Source organism: Ursus maritimus, unplaced genomic scaffold (assembly GCF_017311325.1).
Source record: "Ursus maritimus isolate PB19 unplaced genomic scaffold, ASM1731132v1 scaffold_27, whole genome shotgun sequence".
NCBI lineage: Eukaryota > Metazoa > Chordata > Mammalia > Carnivora > Ursidae > Ursus > Ursus maritimus.
The window spans coordinates 37206668-37225244 of record NW_024425230.1 but is presented as its reverse complement, the minus strand read 5'-3'; the positions used below and the strand labels follow the sequence as shown (position 1 = coordinate 37225244).

General features: G+C 40.7%; 1 long non-coding RNA gene across 4 annotated transcripts in view; it reads left to right on the top strand.

Annotated features, from left to right (window-relative positions):
- The window catches only part of LOC121105553, a 32941-nt gene extending 24509 nt beyond the window's left edge, over nucleotides 1-8432 (top strand). For all 4 annotated transcript variants that reach the window (XR_005838155.1, XR_005838154.1, XR_005838152.1 and 1 more), the window contains one exon: nucleotides 6026-8432. This is a non-coding gene — a long non-coding RNA (uncharacterized LOC121105553). The remainder of the gene's footprint in view (nucleotides 1-6025) is intronic.
- The last annotated feature ends 10145 nt before the right edge of the window (nucleotides 8433-18577 follow it).

The following is an 18577-nucleotide window of genomic DNA, read 5'->3' as shown; positions in this document are numbered from 1 at the left end:
ATTAATATGATACCTGCCACTCAGGTAAAGAACAAGAAGTATAGTCAAAAATCAAAATCATCCATCTGGATAATTGATATCATGTAGACATTGACTGATTTTTCTGTCGCCTTTTGTCCAAACAGCAAATAGATACAGATTGAAGTTCACCCTTCATGCCATTGGTCTTAATTTACTTCAGTAATTGTTGTGTCCATCAACAATATTTTAAATTGAGCAAAGTCCATTTCAATGAGGTCAACTCTCCTTTTCGGCATTGATTTTTTTCCTCTGATCACAAAAGTATCATATGCTTATTGTGAACAGGAAAAAAGAAGTTATGAAGAAAAGATAATGAAACCCCATTATCAAAAAGAAATGTTTGTTTTAAAGTGTTTTTCCTGGGGTTCCTGGGTGGCTCAGTCGGTTGAGTGTCTGCCTTCAGCTCAGGTCATGATCTCAGAGTCCTGGGATGGAGCCCAAGTCCTGCATCAGGCTCCTTGGTCAGAGGGTAGTCTGCTTCTCCCTCTCCCTGCGGCTCTCCCTGCTTGTACTCTCTCTCTCTGTCAAATAAATAAATAAAATCTTTAAAAAAAAAAGTGTTTTTTCCACTTTTGCCTTTCGGCTGAGGGGAGGCAAAGGTGTAGCTGTCTTCAGTCATCCGACACCAGCCACCTCCACCATTCCTCCTAAATTCAACCCCAATGAGACCAAAGTCGTGTACCCGAGGTGCACCAGTGGTGAAGTTGGTGCCACGTCTTCCCTGGCCCCGAAGATCGGCCCCATGGGTCTGTGTCCAAAAAAGGTTGTTACGACATCGCCAAGGCGACCCACGATTGGAAGGGTCTAAGGATTACAGTCAAACTGACCATTCAGAACAGACAGGCCCAGATCAAAGTGGTACCTTCTGCCCCTGCCCTGATTATCAAAGACCTCAAGGAACCACCAAGAGACAAAGAACCAGAAAAACATTAAGCACAGTGGAAATATCACTTTTGATGAAATTGTCAATATTGCCTGACAGATGTGGCACTGATCTTTAGCCAGAGAACTCTCTGGAACCATTAAAGAGATCCTAGGGACTGCCCAGTCTGTGGCCTGCAATGTGGATGGCCACTACCCTCATGACATCATAGATGACATCAATAGTGGTGCAGTGGAATGCCCAGCTAGTTAACTACAAAGGAAAATATTTCAATAAAGGATCATTTGACAACCAAAAAATAAATAAAGTGTTTTTCCCTTTGCATGTAGGTGTTCAAGGATTTGAGTTAATACTATGCATACAGTTTTGTGTCCCTTTTTTTTCAGTTAACGTTTTATGATAAGCGTTTCTGCATATCACCACAGATTCTTCAAACATGTTTACAATGGCACAGTGATATTCCAAATTATGGGTACACTATAATTTATATATCTCTTCTCCATTATAGGAAATTTAGCTTGTTTTCATTGCTTTCACTATTATACTTAATTCTATGAAGAGCATCATTGCATATAATTTTTTTCCTCCCATCTTTGATTATGTCCCTAGGATATATTCCTACAAATGGAATTATAGGATCATGCTGGTTGTTTACCATTCCTACCCCCCACTCCCTTCTCTGTCTTTCTTTATTTTGCTCTCTGTCTTTATAGGTAGCATCTCCACGATTCCTCACCTTTGGCTTCCTTGGGATTCAGTCAGTGGGTGTCACCAAGAGGAGATCAGAGGCTGAGAAGAGAGAGAAGTAGGGATATCTCCTCCTCGCTCTCTCCCTTGCTTTGGGGCAGTGGCTGCACGCCCCTCCCCACTTTCAGCCCAGCCCACTTACTTGGTGGTCCGGCCTCCACTGTGCTAACTCTTCCTACTGGATTCTATTCCAAGATTATGTCCTACCTCGGTCCTTTAGCTCTAGGAATAGTAACAGCTTCCCACGGTTGCTCTTTACGTGCCTCAACATCCTTTGTTTACTCCTTTAACCTGGCCTGGCCATCTGTAAGTAGTCTTTTTACTGAAGTCTCTTCTTTTGAACCATCCTGGTGAAACCCCTTTCCTTTTGGGATCCTGATAGTCACAGGGTAAAGGAATATAAACTTCTGAAATGCATTCTTGGTAGATATTGCCAAATTGCATTGCAGAAAGGTTATATCCGTTTACACTCCCATTAGTAGAGTGTGAAAGCCTGATGAGATGAGCTCTTTAAGTTGCAGTAGATTTTTTTTTTTTTAAGATTTTATTTATTAATTGGACAACAGTGAGAGAGGAAACACCAGCAGGGGGAGTGGGAGAGGGAGAAGCAGGCTTTCCGCTGAGCAGGGAACCCGATGCGGGGCTCGATGCGGGGCTCGATGCAGGGCTTGATCCCAGGACCCTGGGATCACAACCTGAGCCGAAGGCAGACGCTTAATGACTGAGCCACCCAGGCGCCCCTAAGTTGCAGTAGATTTTTGAAGGCATTCGGTCTCCTGTTCGTTATCTGGTGCCTTTCTCTCTCTGTTGTCACTCAGAGGCAAAGCATTCTACCATAGGCCATTGAAAGGAAAGTCATGCACGACAAAGGCGAAAATATTAGGATAAACACTTGTATATCATTTACAAACTTGAAATTCCCAGTGCAGGAAGAGACCCTGGATTTTATTGTGAAAACAACTTCTTTGACACCAGTGAATAGGGAAGAACACGACTGCCTGGGCACACAAATAGTATGGTGTGGTTTGGGGGTGTCAGCTCACCTGCAGATGACAGCTAAACTCTAGCCCAGGAAACCAGTGGGGATGCAGTGCTGCAGCCTGTAGGTCTTAGTACCCACTTCGTGGAAGAATTCCTACTTCCAAATCTGACTAGTTCTGGCTCTTTGGGAGAGCAGTTTGCAGGTGCATGGCTTATGAGAAAGAGAATCCACAAAGACAGCTTCTTCCATTACTTCTTCTCAAATGAGAGGCAACTACACTTATGGGCATTTTATACAATGCTTGCTAGCATGGGGCTGAGATTTTAGCCATGGGAGCTGGATGTTTATAGTATAGCTGACTACTGACACAGGTGGAAACATCGCGCTTTTCCATTTTCTTGTAAAATAATGAGACACCTAGTGGGCACAACATGAAAATGTCCTTATGGGAGATGGTGAGTTCATCAATACTCAGGTAAATGATATTCAGTAAGTGCCTTAATGCTTAATTCTACAAAAATATTCTTATTAGACCAATACCCAGAGCCAGGAATCAGACCAACTATTCACGCATATTGGATAATCAAAATACATTATTACCATGCGTTTTTCTAGCACTCAATAGTTATCAAAGTTCTTTAAACATAAAGTTCCTTCCCGTGACACTCAGCGTAATGGTCTCCCCTATGAGGCTGTTGGCTCCCCGAGGGCAGGGGTCACACAGGTTTCTTCCCAGCACCAGCTCACTGTCTAACATGTGGAGGAGAGGTGCTTGGTAAAGGTTTGATGAACTGAACTCATCTGAACAACAGCTGCAAGAGGTGGGATTGTTTGATTTTTTTCTGAGGAAACAAAAGGTCATTAAGTCAAGATAATTGCCCTCCAGCTAAATAAGTAGATGCGCCAACCGTGACCCACACTCTATAGTCCTTCATTTTTGCCCAAGCCCGAACAGACTATGTAGGAAAGCCCCCTTTGTCTCGTACATGCCAACTGGCCTTCCCTTCTCAGATGAGTTAGCAGCATTTGTCTTTATTCCATTGCTAGGGACCCTTAATGGAAGGTCAAAGTGTGTAAATCAGGGGTGAGACTTCAGTGGGAGGCCTTCCTTAGAGGATTTTCTATGTTAGATTACCTGGTATTGAACTCCATTTTCATCTCATCCTGGGGCTTGTGTGTTTCCATCCTCATAGATCCCATGTTTGATCAACTGCCTGGAGTGTGGATGGAGTAATTTGATACAAGCAAATCCCAAGGTGTCCCTGGTTAGGCTTTGTCTTTGGAAAGCACCTTCTTGAAAAGTCCTCATCACACATCATGTGAAAGGGTAACAAATCCTGTGAGATTATCTGGGTCAGTGTTTCTAAAACATGAGTTCATGGACCCTTGGAGTTTCCACCGATAAATTAGCGGGATCTAGAGGTTATCTGTGAATATTTTCAATTTTAGATGTCCTTCTATGACCATTCGAAGTTAACATAAATGCTTTCTGGACCATCTGGCTAGCTACCTCATAAGTGAATCTGGAAACAAGGATTCACTGTCCCACACAAAGTATTTATCTTGGTATCCAATAGTCAACTAAAATAGTATCATATAACTTTTTTGAGATATAATTGACATACCATAAAATTTATCCTTTTAAACTGTGCAATTGACTGGTTTTTAATATATTCACAGACTGTACAACGACCATCACTATATAATTCCAGAACATTTTCATTACCCCCCAAAAAAATCCCCATCCCCATTAGCAGTCATTACCTATTTCCCTCTCCCTCTGGCCCCTGGCAATTACTAATTTACTTTCTGTCTCTTTAATTCTTTGGATTTGCCTCTTCTGGACATTGTACATAAATGGAATCATACAATATGTGGCCTCTTGTGTCTGCTTTCCCTCATTTAGCATGTTTTCAGGATTCCTCTGTCGTGGCGTATATCAGCACTTCATTCCTTTTCATGGCAGAACATTTTTTCATTGTATCCCGTCGCTTATCCATTCATCAGGTGATGGACATTTGGTTTTGTTCCCACTTTCTAGCCATTATGAATAATGCTGCTATGAGAAACTTTTAATTCTAAGTTACAAAAATTCAGGTCTGTTAAGTCTTCAGATACGTTGTTGGGGTCTGTCACTTCTCAAATTTGAGAAATACTGACCAGGCTGACTCCATTGTTGACTAAAGAAAGAAATTGATCAGGTGACATTTTCAGAGTTAATGGTAGCTTTTGTGACTAGATTCATGGTGCAAGCTTGCTGTCTTTTTTTATCTATAAGAAGTAGACATCTTTGCTGAGGGCCTTCCTAAGGTTCTCTCATGGCGAGAGCCACCATTAGCAGCGTGGTTAACACTTAACTAATAACACTGGTGTATGTTGATCCAAACCAGATGCTGGGCAGCTTTTAATTCTCCCAACTCCTGGCCTGAATACTGGTAATATTTCCTCAGGCTAAAAGCCAGCAAAAAGAATCACCTGGCCAAACATCCCCATTCAGCCTGCTTTTCTTAGAGTGGCCTCCCAGGGGAGCTCTCTAGACAAACAAAGCTTGTTGACCCAGTTTGAAGGCCTGGGAAATTATCATGTGAGTCACTGGGACAACAGAGCAAGTGCCAGGCCCCTGAGAAACTCTAAGCACAGGCTTCCAGTGTCATTTGTGTCCCAATAAGGGAGGACAAGGAATCTCAGGGAGGCCTGCCACTTTTCACCAAGCCTCTCCTCCAAGTGGCTTCCAAGCTCCTTGGCCCTGTGCGTGGTACCACACAGGCTGAATCCTGTTTTCCTCACAGCAGGCTTTGCCAACAGCAGTTCACAGAGTGACAGCTCAGTTGTAGGAAACCAAAACAACCCTGGATACTTAGAAGAAGACATGTAGTGTTGCTTGGAGCAAGGCCACAGGTTCTTTCTGGGAAGGAAGTGCTGAAGCAGCTACAAAAGTTTCAAATTAAAGACCAAGAGTTCAGAGGCAGTGTTTTAATACAATGCTCATACAAGTCAGGCCAGGCCTTGCAAAAGAGTACCTCCAAATTACTTAAGGAGTGTTTTATAATGTTCTGAAGATTCTACTTCCTAAATTACACAAAGAGCTGGAGAAATATAGGCAGAAAAGCTGTGCAGGTCAAACTTGTTACATTTAGATGGCATGGGAAGTTGGTGGCCTCAATTGGTGTGATGTCAGAATGGATGCCAAAAGTTGTATGGGTCCTCGCAGAACTCCTATGGGTGTATAGGACTCCTGGGGAAGGTAAGTACCTGAGTGGGGGCTTCTAAATATCCAGCATGAGGACAAAGGAGGAACTATATTCATAGGAACAGGTGAGGAGAGGGTCACCCATGGTCCTTTTCTTTTTGTTTTTTCTCATTTCTTTTTCTTCTCCTTTTCTGCTTTTAAGCGACACCTGATTCCACCACTTATTCTGGAGTGTTCGTCATCAGGAGGATGTCGTTTTAACACATAATCTGATCCAGGATTATAAATTCATGTCTGGTGGGTGTTTGAAGAGAGTGAGTGACTCTGAAATTCCTCCCACTGTGGGAATGGCACATGAAGTCTCTCTCCTTCGTGGATTTGCAGGATCACCTTGGGCCCGGAAGAACTAGAGGAAGACAAGTCGATCACTGAGTTTTTAGCATCTTTTAGCCTTACTACTCTCGTCCCCTCACTCCACTTCTTGCTTTGTCCCTTTATCTTTTCTGCTTCTGTCTACTTCTGACAGATTTGGCAAAAATACAGCGGACTCGGAGAACCAAGCTGTTCGCTTCCCACCCTGATGCCGTTGCTGCAGATTGCTTCCGAGCCGCCACCTCCTGGCCTTGGGCAGAGCGTCGGCATCAGTTTTGTCAGCGCACTCCCGGTGTCTGCCCTGTGGGCTGGGTGCCCTGCAGAGCCAGTGGGCCAGCCCCAGGCATACCCTCCGGGTACTCAGGTGGAACGCTTAAGGGGGTTTAGAGAGAAGATTCAGAATTAGACAATAAAGATGAAGGAGGGGCAGAATCATGTAAAGGTATTTCATTTGTCTAACCGTATCTTGCTGATGTCTGACAGTAGGATGTCAGCAGCACTGTCCATTAGAACTTTCTGTAATGATGGAAGTGTTCTACGTCTGCGCCATCCAATATGGTAACAACGCATGGCTATTGAGCAATTGAAAGGTGGCTAGTGAGAAATTGAAATTTTTATTTCATTTCATTTTGATTGATTTAAATAGCCACATGCGACTATGACTGCTATACTGGAGACACTAGTGTTTTTAAAAATAGCAGAGAGAAGTAGGAGATCAGGCATTGAGTGTTAGTCCTGGGTTCTAAACCCACCTCTTCTGTAACCCAAGGAAAGATATTTAACCTCTCTGTACCTCTTTTTACACAACTGTAAGATGAGGCCAGTAATGTCTACCTTATGGTGTTGTTATGGTAGGTAAGTGGGATGGGGCCTTGGGTAGAAGGAAGGAATCATTGACTGGTATACTCAATCAACAAACCAGGTCACAAGTATCTGGGAGAGGTGAGGCCCAGGGGATGTGTACCCTTTTCACAAACCAGGACCCCTAGATTACCAGCTGTGTAGCCAAATTGTTGCAGTGGCATTAAGAGCTCACATCCACAGCTCCTTTTACTTTTTTCATGTTTTCATTGGGATCTTACACTTTTATTCTCAGCAGCAGGTAAGACAAAGACTATTCAATTTTGTAGAGGAGAAAACAGAGACCCAGAAAGAAAAAAAGGAAAGAAAACCTACTTGCCCTAAAATGCTATACCGAGGACCTAATACAGGAGACAACAGTCTCGCCATGGGTCAGGGGCCAACACTCACTCTGTCTCAGGCTGCGCGAAAGTCCTCAAATCTGCCTTTGGTACAAAGAAGCCTCTTCTCATTTCTGTCCTCTTCCCGTCTCCAGTCAGCTAGCAATGTGATATCTGTCCTGGCATTGACCAATTCACAAAAACGGGTAACCAAACTCTGCTCTCTGGAGGGCAGCAACTGTAATCTTTGCGGAATGACGATGAAGAAATGCTTTTGTCCTGCTATCTCATTGTTTCTCTGAGCAAGGCTGTCAGTGCTTGCTTACTCAGACACCAAGAGCATTTAGCAGTTCAGGGTCTCAATCTAAACTTTGCACATCCATTTGCCTATATCTTCATGCCTATAATTATTTAATTGCTTTCTTCTAATTCCTGCAAATAAGAACTCTGCCATCTGAGAAAAGATCAGGAAAAACAGAACCACAGAACTAAAACTCAGGAAAAGGAGAACCATTTCCCATCTTGTCATCTTGTCATGCGCAACCACACCCCCGCTGACGGAGGCATGCCAGTTTAAAAAAAAAAAAAATTCCTTACAGCTTTATTGAGGCATAATTAATGTACCATAAATTGCGCTGTTTAAAGTGTGCAATTTGATGAGTGTAAACATGTATATGCCGGTGAAGCCATCATAGTCAAGATAATGAACATTTCCATCACAGACAGCTTATCCGTTTTAGGGTGGAACAGGATAAGTGTGCCCAGATCAAAACTATATGGTAAAAGCAGTACCACCCTCTTAAAAATAGTGGCGCTGGCCCCTGCAGGGCCATCTTTAGTTCAGTCACTATCATCATTGGAGAGGCAGCTCTCCGGTTGATCTCGGCGTGGCTTTTCCTGTTTCCCCACGGTTACATCATTCATCATTCTGTGTAAGGCCAGCTCCTTTCCTGGTGCTCTGGTTTTCATTCCCTTCCTCTTTTCCAGACACTCCCATTATGAGCATCCCCTTTGTCTGCTGAATCATCTACTTCTTATCTGCAACCTCCTTTCCAATCTGAAAATGAACAAAAACAAACAAAAAATCAAATCCCTCTTCCTCCCCATTTCTCCCTTCAGTTACTTACTGCCCCATCTCCTGCCTTCTCAGCATGGACACACTTTCAGAAATAGTTGCCCAAAGTCACTCTCTCTACTTCCTCTCTTGTCCCTCTCTCTTAAAACCACCACCCTCGGGGCGCCTGGGTGGCGCAGCGGTTGAGCGTCTGCCTTCGGCTCAGGGCGTGATCTCGGCGTTATGGGATCGAGCCCCACGTCAGGCTCCTCCACTATGAGCCTGCTTCTTCCTCTCCCTGCTTGTGTTCCCTCTCTCGCTGGCTGTCTCTATCTCTGTCAAATAAATAAATAAAATCTTAAAAAAAAAAAAAAAAACCACTACCCTCCCCACCACACATACGCTGTTCTTGACCAGGTCACTCCCTGTTGCCGCATCCAGTAAACCCTACTTGTCGTGCTCTGACACTGCCGACCACGCTAGCCTTTACAAAATAGCTTGGCTGTTTGTTTTCTTGTGTTTTTGTTTTATAAAAGTGATGCTCTTTTTAAAATAGAAGCAGTAGGAAGCTCCTTCTAGGCTCACCCTGTTTGGCTGCTGCACACAGCCACCTCTGTCACTGCCCCATACATAAGGCAGTCTCAGAAGTCCCAGGAATTGGTCACTGTACCCTGCTAATTGGGGAAAATTCCTTACTTGTGGTATTGTAGAAGCCAAGAAATTTTTATAAGCAACCCCCCCCGAAACAAATAAAGAGAGAAGGGCTTGCATTCACTAACTTTTCAACCCTAGTCCTCACAGTTGCTTTAAATACCCAGGCACCCCAGTCTTCTATGTACTATCAACTTTTATTTTTTTTTAATTTATTTTTAATTTTTATTTTTTAAAGATTTATTTATTTATTTAAGTGACAGAGAGAGACAGCAAGCGAGAGAGGGAACACAAGCAGGGGGAGTGGGAGAGGAAGAAGCAGGCTCCCAGCGGAGGAGCCTGATGCAGGGCTCGATCCCAGCACCCCGGATCATGCCCTGAGCCGAAGGTAGACACTTAACAACTGAGAGACCCAGGCGCCCCTACTATCAACTTTTAAAATAGTCATTGTTTTGTGGCGCCTTGGGTAGCTCAGTCTGTTAGGAGTCACACTCTTGATTTCAGCTCAGGTCATGATCTCAGGGTCCTGAGATTGTGCCCCACAGGCTCCATGCTCAGTAGGAAGTTTACTCTCTCCCTCTGCCTCTCCCCCATTCTCTCTCTCTCCAAATAAATAAATACATCGTTAATAAATAAATAAATAAATAAATAAATAAATAAATACTTTCCCTAGAGGTGACTTGGTGGCTGGGTCAACATGACAAGTCCCTGTTGATCTCTCCAGGCAGGAAGCCTGTCTGGGGCATGGCTTTCCTGATAGCAATTCATTGTTTTCCCTTTCCTAAAACTTATCATTGAGAATGATAGAAATGAAGCATAGAGACATCTGGGGTCTTGCAAGCCTGAGCCAGTGGCTTTAAAGACTTGCAGGTTTTTAGATGCATACATAAAAATGCGAGTTCTCATGACCACTGTTTTTATCCAAGATAAATCACAAAGCGGGAAATAGAAATCACCCCCAAATCCCACCACCCAGAACAATAGCCATAATAATTCCTAAGACATCTCTAAAGTTTCACATACATAGGGTCGTAATTCACATGTTACTCTGTAATTGCTATTTTCACTCAGAATTTGCAGTGGATAGATTTCCGAGTCAAAAACTACAGACTAACGCCATGATTATTAATGCTTGCCAACCATTCAGGATGTTTATAAACCATGATTTACTCAACCAGTCTTCAATCGTTGGGCATTTTAGTTGGTTTGCATTTTTTGATGACATAAAGTACACAAGGATAAACATCCTCTGCTCAGCGTTTTGCTTTTGTACAATTTTCTTCTCAGGCTAATTTCCAAAAATGGACCAGCTCAATACAATGGTGAGTACATTTTACCCTTTGATACAATAAGGCTAAATTCCTTCCAGAAATGTTATACCAATTTATTTTCTCACCAACTCTGGATTTAAGGACGTATTTGCCCCACCATCACCATCGTTGGGTTTTATCAATTTCTGGTTTTAGATGTGGCTTTTGTATACTGATTTTTTTTTGATCAGTTTGAGTTTTTTTCTCTCAGTTAATCTTGTTCGTATTTATTAATTATTATGCATAGTTTTAGATCTGTCATCTTATTTTGTTTCATATTTTTATGCTTCCTAGGCATATATATTTTTTTCTTTCTGGTGATTTTGAGGGTATTCTGCCTGTTTTTAGTTCTATAAGTGGGCATTTGTGTCTTTCAGTATGTACTTTATGAAATAGTAGAGTACGTACAGCTCTCTGATAATAGCTAACATTTGTTGCACATTTACTGTGCCCTTATGACAACCCTGTGAGGTTGTGTTTTCTTTCCTCCCTCCAACTTGTTCATATCTTCAGGCCTGGGATATCTAATCTGAGTGTTCTGTGGACTCAAAAATTCCTTTGGAAAGAAAAATCATACCCTGGTTGGGTCAGAGCTCAAATAGTTTCCCTACCCAGTTGGGCAGTGATGATTATTTTTGTTTAGAGCAATAGGATGCCCCTCTCACTTCTACTCCCACAGTCAACAGTATCCCAAGGGCATTGTTTTTTAACCAATCCAAGCTGCTCTGGTATAGACTGCACCTTCCCATGGGTAATCTCATTGAGCCCTCGCAGCAAGCCTGTAAAAAATTCCTCATCTTCCACATTAGCGGAAAAGTGTGTGTAATTTGTCTTTGTGATCGTACTGTGGTACACTCGGCTAGTGTCCTTTGACTCCCCTTTGATAGCCACGTTAAAAAAATAGAATAAGACAATCAAAACCCAGATAATCTAGAACACCAAGTTAAAATTCTTCTGGCCTCTGCCAAAGAATATACTTGTATTTGGATGCTATTTAACACTTATCTCTCTGTGGAAAGAAGTTATGTTTATGGAAAAATGCTTGAAGTGTGTGGAAGCCCATCCATTTCTGTAGATTAGCATTTTCTAGAAGGGTTTGCTTGGGTTGTGGTGCAGGATGTTAATAGGTGTTACATGAAAAATGGGTATGGACAGTGAATGTTGGAAAACACGAAGCTGCTCATGAAAATTGCTTGAAGAATTGCCTTATAAAAAAGATTTTATTTATTTATTTGAGAGACAGAGAGCACAAGCAGGGAGAGGGGCAGAGGGAGAGGGAGAAGCAGACTCCCGGCTGAGCAGGGAGCCCAATGTGGGGTGTTAACTCTTCTTTAAATGTTTGAGGGAATTCACCTGTGAAGCCATCTGGTCCTGGCCTTTTTTTGTTGGGAGTTTTTGATTGCCGATTCAGTTTTGTTACTAGTAATTGGTCTATTCAGTTTTCTGTTTCTTTCTGATTCAGTTTTAGAGGATTGTGTGTTTTTAGGAATTTATCCATTTCTTCTAGGTCGTCTAGTTTGTTGTCATATAGTTTTTCATAGAAGTCTCTTACAGTCCTTTGTATTTCTGTAGTTTGAGTGGTTATTTCTCCTCTTTCATTTCTGATTTTACTTATTTGAGTCTTCTCTCTTTTTTTCTTGATGAATCTGGCCAAAGGTTTATGTTTTATTTATCTTTCCAAAGACTTAGCTCTTGGTTTCATTGATCTTTTCTGTTGTTTTTTAGTCTCTATGTCATTTATTTCTGCTCTGATCTTTGTTATTTCCTTCCTTCTACTAACTTTGGGCTTTGTTCTTTTTGTTCTAGTTCTTTTAGGTATAAGGTTAAATTGTTTCTTTGAGATTTTTTGTTTGTTTGTTTCTTGAGGTAGGCCTGTATTGCTATAAATTTCTCGCTTAGAATTGCTTTTATTGTGTTACAAAGATTTTGGACCATTGTGTTTTCATTTTCATTTGTTTCAAAGTGTTTTTTTGATTTCTCTTTTGAATTCTTAGTTGACCCATTAGTTGTTTGGTAGCATATTGTAGCCTCTATATTTTTTAGTTTTTCCCAGTTTTGTTGTTGTTGTGGTTTTTGTTTTGTTTTGTTTTTGTAATTGATTTCTAGTTTCTTACTCTTGTGGTCAGAAAAGAGGCTTCATATGCTTTCCGTCTTCTTAAATTTATTGAGCCTTGTTTTGTGGCTTAACATGTGATTTATTCTGGAGGATGTTCCATGTGCACTTGAAGAGAATCATATTCTGCTGTTTTTGGATGGACTATTCTGTATATATCTGTTAAATCCATCTAGTCTAATGTATCGTTCAAAGCCACTGTTTTCTTGTTAATTTTCTTTCTGGATGATTAATCCATATATGTAAGTGAGGTGTTAAAGTCCTCTATTTTTATTTATTTTTTAAGGATGTATTTATTTATTTGAAAGAGAGAGAGAGACAGAGTGTGAGTGGGGGAGGGGCAGAGGGAGAGGGAAAGGGGAGGCAGACTCCCCTCTGAGCTCCAAGCCCATCTCAACATTCAGTCTCATGACTTGAGCCCAAACCAAGAGTTGATCACTTAACTGACTTAGCTACTCAGGCACCCCTAAAATCTTCTATTTTTAATGTATTACTGTTAATTTCTCTCTTTGTGTCTGTTGCTTTATGTTTTTAGGCATTCCAGTTTGGGTGTGTAGATATTTACAATTGCTATATACTCTTTTTGGAATCATCCCTTTATCATTATGTAATGCCCTTCTTTGTCTCTTTTTACAGTCTTTGTTTAAAAATCTATTTGTCTGACGGGCACCTGGGTGGCTCAATCAGTTGAGCATCTGATTCTTGGTTTCGGCTTAGGTCATGATCTCAGAGTTGTGAGATTGAGCCCCACATGGGGCTCTGAACTCAGCATAGGGTCTACTTGGGATTCTCTCCCTCTCCCTCTCCCTCACCTTCAACCCTCACTCTGCTCTCACATGCATGCACTCTCTCTCTCTCTCTAATAAATACCTAATTAAAATGTTTAAACTAGTTATAACAAGTCTATTTGTCCGATATAAGTATTGCTACCTGTTTTTTGTTTGTTTGTTTCCATTTGCATGGAACATCTTCTAACCCTTCACTTCTGGTTTGTATGTGTCTTTAGGTCTTTAGTGTGTCTCTTGTAGGCAGTATATAGATGGTCTTGTTTTTCTTCATCCATTCTCACCCTATGTCTTCTTTTTTTTTCCATTTATTTATTAATTTATTTGAGAGAGAGGGAGAGAAAGAGATAGGGAGGGGGGAGGAGCAGAAAAAGAGGGACAAGCAGACTCGACACTGAGCATGGAGCCTGATGTGGGGCTCAATCTCACAACCCTGTGATCATGACCTGAGCTGAAACCAAGAGTCAGACACTTAACTGACTAAGCCATCCACATGCCTCTAGACAATTTACATTTAAAGTAATTGTCAGTTGGTATGTACTTATTGCCATTTTGTTAGTTATTTTTCTGGTTGTTTTTGTAGTTCTTTTCTGTTCCTTTATTCTTCTCTTGTTCTCTTTCCTTGTGATTGATGACTTTCTTTAGTTTATGTTTGCCTTCCTTTATCTTTATTTTGTGTGTGTCTATTATAGGTTTTGGTTTGTGGTTACCATGAGGTTCACATAGCAGCATCCTAAGTATATAGCAGTTTCTACGAAGTTGATGGTTACTGAAAATTAAACACATTCTAAAAGAACTTCATTTTTACTCCTCCCCTCCACATTTTATGTGTATGTTGTCATTTTTACATCTTTTTATTTTGTGAGTCCCCTTAACTAATTTTTTAGATATAATTGATGTTAGTACTTTGTCTTTTAACCTTCTTACTAGCTTTATAGGTAATTGTTCTACTACCTTTACTGTATGTCTGCTTTTACTTGTGAAATTTTTCCTTTCATAATTTTCTTCTAATTATGGCCTTTTCTACTTAAAGAAGTCCTTTAACATTTCTCATATGTTTAATGGTGATGTACTCCTTTAACTTTTGTTTATCTGGGAAACTTTCTATTTCTCCTTCAAATCTCAATAATAACTTGCTGGGTAGAGTATTCTTGGCTCTGGATTTTTCCTTTCAGCACTTTAAATAATGTCACTCTTCTGGCCTGCAAAGTTTTTGCTGAAAAATCAGCTGATAACCTTACAGGTTTTCCCCTTGTGTGTAACTAGTTGCTTCTCTCTTGCTGCTTTTAAAATTCTGTCTTTATCTTTAATCTCTGATATTTTAGTTATTATGTGTCTTGGTGTGGACCTCCTTGGGTTCATCTTATTTGGGGCTTTCTGTGCTTACTGGACCTGGATGTCTGTTTCCTTCTCAGATTAAAGAAGCTTCCAGCTATTATTTCTTCAAATAAGTTTTGTGCTCCTAACTCTCTCTTTTCTCCTCCTGGGACTCCTATAATGTGGATGTTATATGCTTGATGTTGTTTCAGAGATCCCTTAACCTATCCTTATTTTTAAAAATTCTTTTTTTGCTGTTCTGCTTGGGTGCTTTCCATTACCCTTCTTCCAGAGTGCTGATCTGTTTTTCTGTATCCTCTAATCTGCTGTTGATTCCCTCTAGTGTATTTTTTATTTCAGTTACTACATTCTCCAACTCCAGTTGGTTCTTTTTAAATGTTTTCTATCTCTTTGTTGAAGTTCTCACTGAGTTTACCCTCTCTTTTCTCCAGTTTAATAAACATCTTTATGACCATTATTTTAAACTCTTTATTAAGTAAATGGCTTATTTCCATTTCATTTAGTTCTTTTTCTGAGGTTTTGTCTTTTTTCATTTGGAGCATATTTCTCTGTCTCTTCATTTTGTTTGACTTCTTGTGTTTGTTTCTATGAATTAGATGGAATGGTTACTTCTCCTAAACTTACTAGGATGGCCTTGTGTAGGGACATTCCCTGTGTAGACTGTGTGTGCCTCGCAGCTTTCACTGGCTGACTGGCGTTGTAGCTGGCATGGCCTGGTGGTTCTGGGGCACTCCACACTGGGGCCAGCCTGGTGGGATGGCTGGAGCTGTAGTGGGCATGGACGGGGGTTCCTTGGCACTCTGCACAGGTGTGCCCTGGCAGGACAACCGGAGCTGAAAAAGGTGTGGGCTGGGAGGTCCTGGCATACTCCATGCAGTGGGTGTCCTGACAAGTTATCTGGAGCTGAAGTCGTGTGTTACTAGAGTATTCTGGGGGGACTCTGTGCCTGTGTTGCCTGGTGAGATGACTGGAACTGTAGTGAGCACCACCCAAGGAAAACCCATTGATTATTAATGAAAGAAAACAAGTTAAGGTATATTAGGTATAAAGCAATTCTTTGGAAGGAACTAGAAATAGAGAATTTTGGGGGAGAAATAGAAAACATTTTGTTCATTTTCTTCCAAAATGAAGGACAAAGATCATAAAACTATTCAAGCGAGGAGGTGAGTCAGTATTTACTGGACACTTACTCTATGTAAACTGTTTCACATACTTTATCTCAGGTAATCCTGACAATAACTCTGCGATAGACATCATTTCCCCACTTCACAAATGAGGAAACTAAAGAGTAGAGGGGATAATAATTTGCTGAAGGTCCACAGTGCTTGGAAGTGAAGAACTAGGACTTGACACATTATTATCTTAAACACATTATTTTTAAGTGATTTCTTTTCTTTTTTTTTAAGATTTTATTTATTTATCTGTCAGAGAAAGAGAGAGAGCACAAGCAGGGGGAGCGGCAGGTAGAGGGAGAAGTAGGCTCCCCACTGAGCAAGGAGCCCAATCTGGGACTTGATCCCAGGACCCTGGGATCATGACCTGAGCTGAAGGTAGATGCTCAACCCACTGAGCCACCTAGGCATCCCTAAAGTGATTTCTAATACTGGCAAGTTAAAGACAGGAAATAGAGGGAAGAAAAGATAAAGAAAAAAAAACTAGGAGAAGTGGAAAGAAAAGGAGCAAGAAAGAGAGAGGCAGACAGAGGAACCAAGGAACAGTTTGTTTTAAGATAGAGATGTGGAGTTGCACAAAGAAAGAAAGGCACAGAGATACGTGTTCTTTTTCTAATTTAAATACAATTCCTAGAATTTCACACATAGAGATAGATACACAGAAGCTGATATTTACAAAGATACTCCCCCCCTTTAAAATCTGGATTATTAAAATACTAATCTCAAGAGCAAACATTGCTAAAATCATCAGGTAAATTTTTAAAATTTTTATTTCATGTTGAGAAGTAAAGATGTTCTTGAAATCATGTCTTCCTAAATTTCGGTGAGAAAAAAATCTCTACTGTTATTCTTGGAAAATAGAGAATGGCACTTTCCATAAGAGAGAATGGTCCCAGAAAATCATTCCTGTCTTGAGGGCTCATAAGATATCCCTAGGAAAAACTTTTAAAGCAAGATGCTATTATTGAGATCTTTATTCATGCTATCTGGGCTGGTATTTGCTCTGTGTGTTAGGTGGAATTAAGATAAGAGCCAAATTTGCCATGGGAGTGGAGAGGAATTCTCCCCTTTCCTGAAATGTTCAGATTGTATCTAAGTAATTTTAATCCCTAATACATGATCAGCTAGTTATTCTTTCTTTAAGCTACTTACAGATTGACCAGTATGTTCACCAATTTCTTTGCTTACAGTTGCTTTTGGGACATCCTTCTTCCTTCAGACTTTAGTTTCTTTCTTCCTGAGTATATCCTTGAATAGCTCTTTCATCAAGAACCTGTAAAAAGTAAGCTGTCAGTCTTTGTATGTCTGGAAATGTCTTGAGTGAGAGTATGGGAGAGTCTAATACTCTAAGTCATTGCCCCTCAGCACTTTGAAGGTGACATTCCAGTCTTATGGCACTGATGGTTGTCCATGAGAAGTCTGCTATAAGTTTAATAAATAATCATGTCTTTAAAGATAAGTTTTATCATCTCTCTGGTAGTTTTAAGATTTTTCTCTTTGACTTCGATGTTCTACAATTTCATTCCATTATGTGTAGTGAGGGCATGTTGTTATTTTTCCTGTTTGGTTGCAAGGCTTCTTCAGTTAAAGAAAACCAGATCCTTAAAATTTTATCCATAGTTCTCCAAATATTGTCTCTCCCTTATTTTATTTATTTGTAACTCCTATTGGATGTTTGTAAGATCTTCTCATTTTATCCTTCATGTCTCTAACTTATTAAGGTTTTTTTGGCCTCTTTGTGTTACATTTTGGATGATTTCTTTATATCCAACTTCCAATTCATTAACTTCTTTTCAGCTATGTCTAATAATACTGTGTAATCTGTCCATTAAGTGTTTTTTTCCCCCAGTGATTATATGTTTTGTGTCTGAAATTTCTAATTGGTTCTTTTACCATATTGATACTTTTTATATAGTGTCCTGTTTTTGCCATAAGGTATTTATTCCTTAAAATTTTTAAAGAAAGAGGTTTAAAAATCTCTTTAGATTGTTTTATTATCTTGAGGGGTTTTTTTTTTTCTGTTTGTTGTTTCTCCTTTCCTTCATTTAATCTGCCTTCTAGTGATTTATTTCCTCATGTGATTTATAATTTTTGACTTTGAGCTTATCAGCAGCAGGGTTGTTTTCCATGGAGTTCTGTGTGCCATGGATTTTGAAGGTGTTTCTAACAGGTTAGTTGCACAGTTTGCTGTTGCCAAGAACCTGCAGGTTTCACTAATTATGAAAGAGTTTTTATGTTGAACTTTTAGTTCAAGGACTGCATCGGGGGCAAAATTGTGTGTTTGTGTGTATGGTATCTGTCTAAGGGTATATGAATAAGTTAGTCCTTTCTTTCATTTGATATTATGTAGGCACAGAATTAGCAGAATGGAATTCAAGGTTTCATTTATTTTTTATTTTTTAAAAAGATTTTATTTATTTACTTGAGAGAGAGAGAGAGCACAAGCGAGCACAAGCAGTGGAGAGGGAGAAGAAGGCTGCCCACCCAGGAGGGAGCCTGATGTGGGGCTGAATCCCAGGACCTTGGGATCATGACCTGAGATGAAGGCAGGCGCTAACTGACTGAGCCATCCAGATGCCCCTGGAGTTCAAGGTTTTAAAATGCCTCTCTTGGGGCGCCTGGGTGGCACAGTGGTTAAGCGTCTGCCTTCAGCTCAGGGCGTGATCCCGGTGTTCTGGGATTGAGCCCCACATCAGGCTCTTCCGCTATGAGCCTGCTTCTTCCTCTCCCACTCCCCCTGCTTGTGTTCCCTCTCTCGCTGGCTGGCTCCCTCTCCGT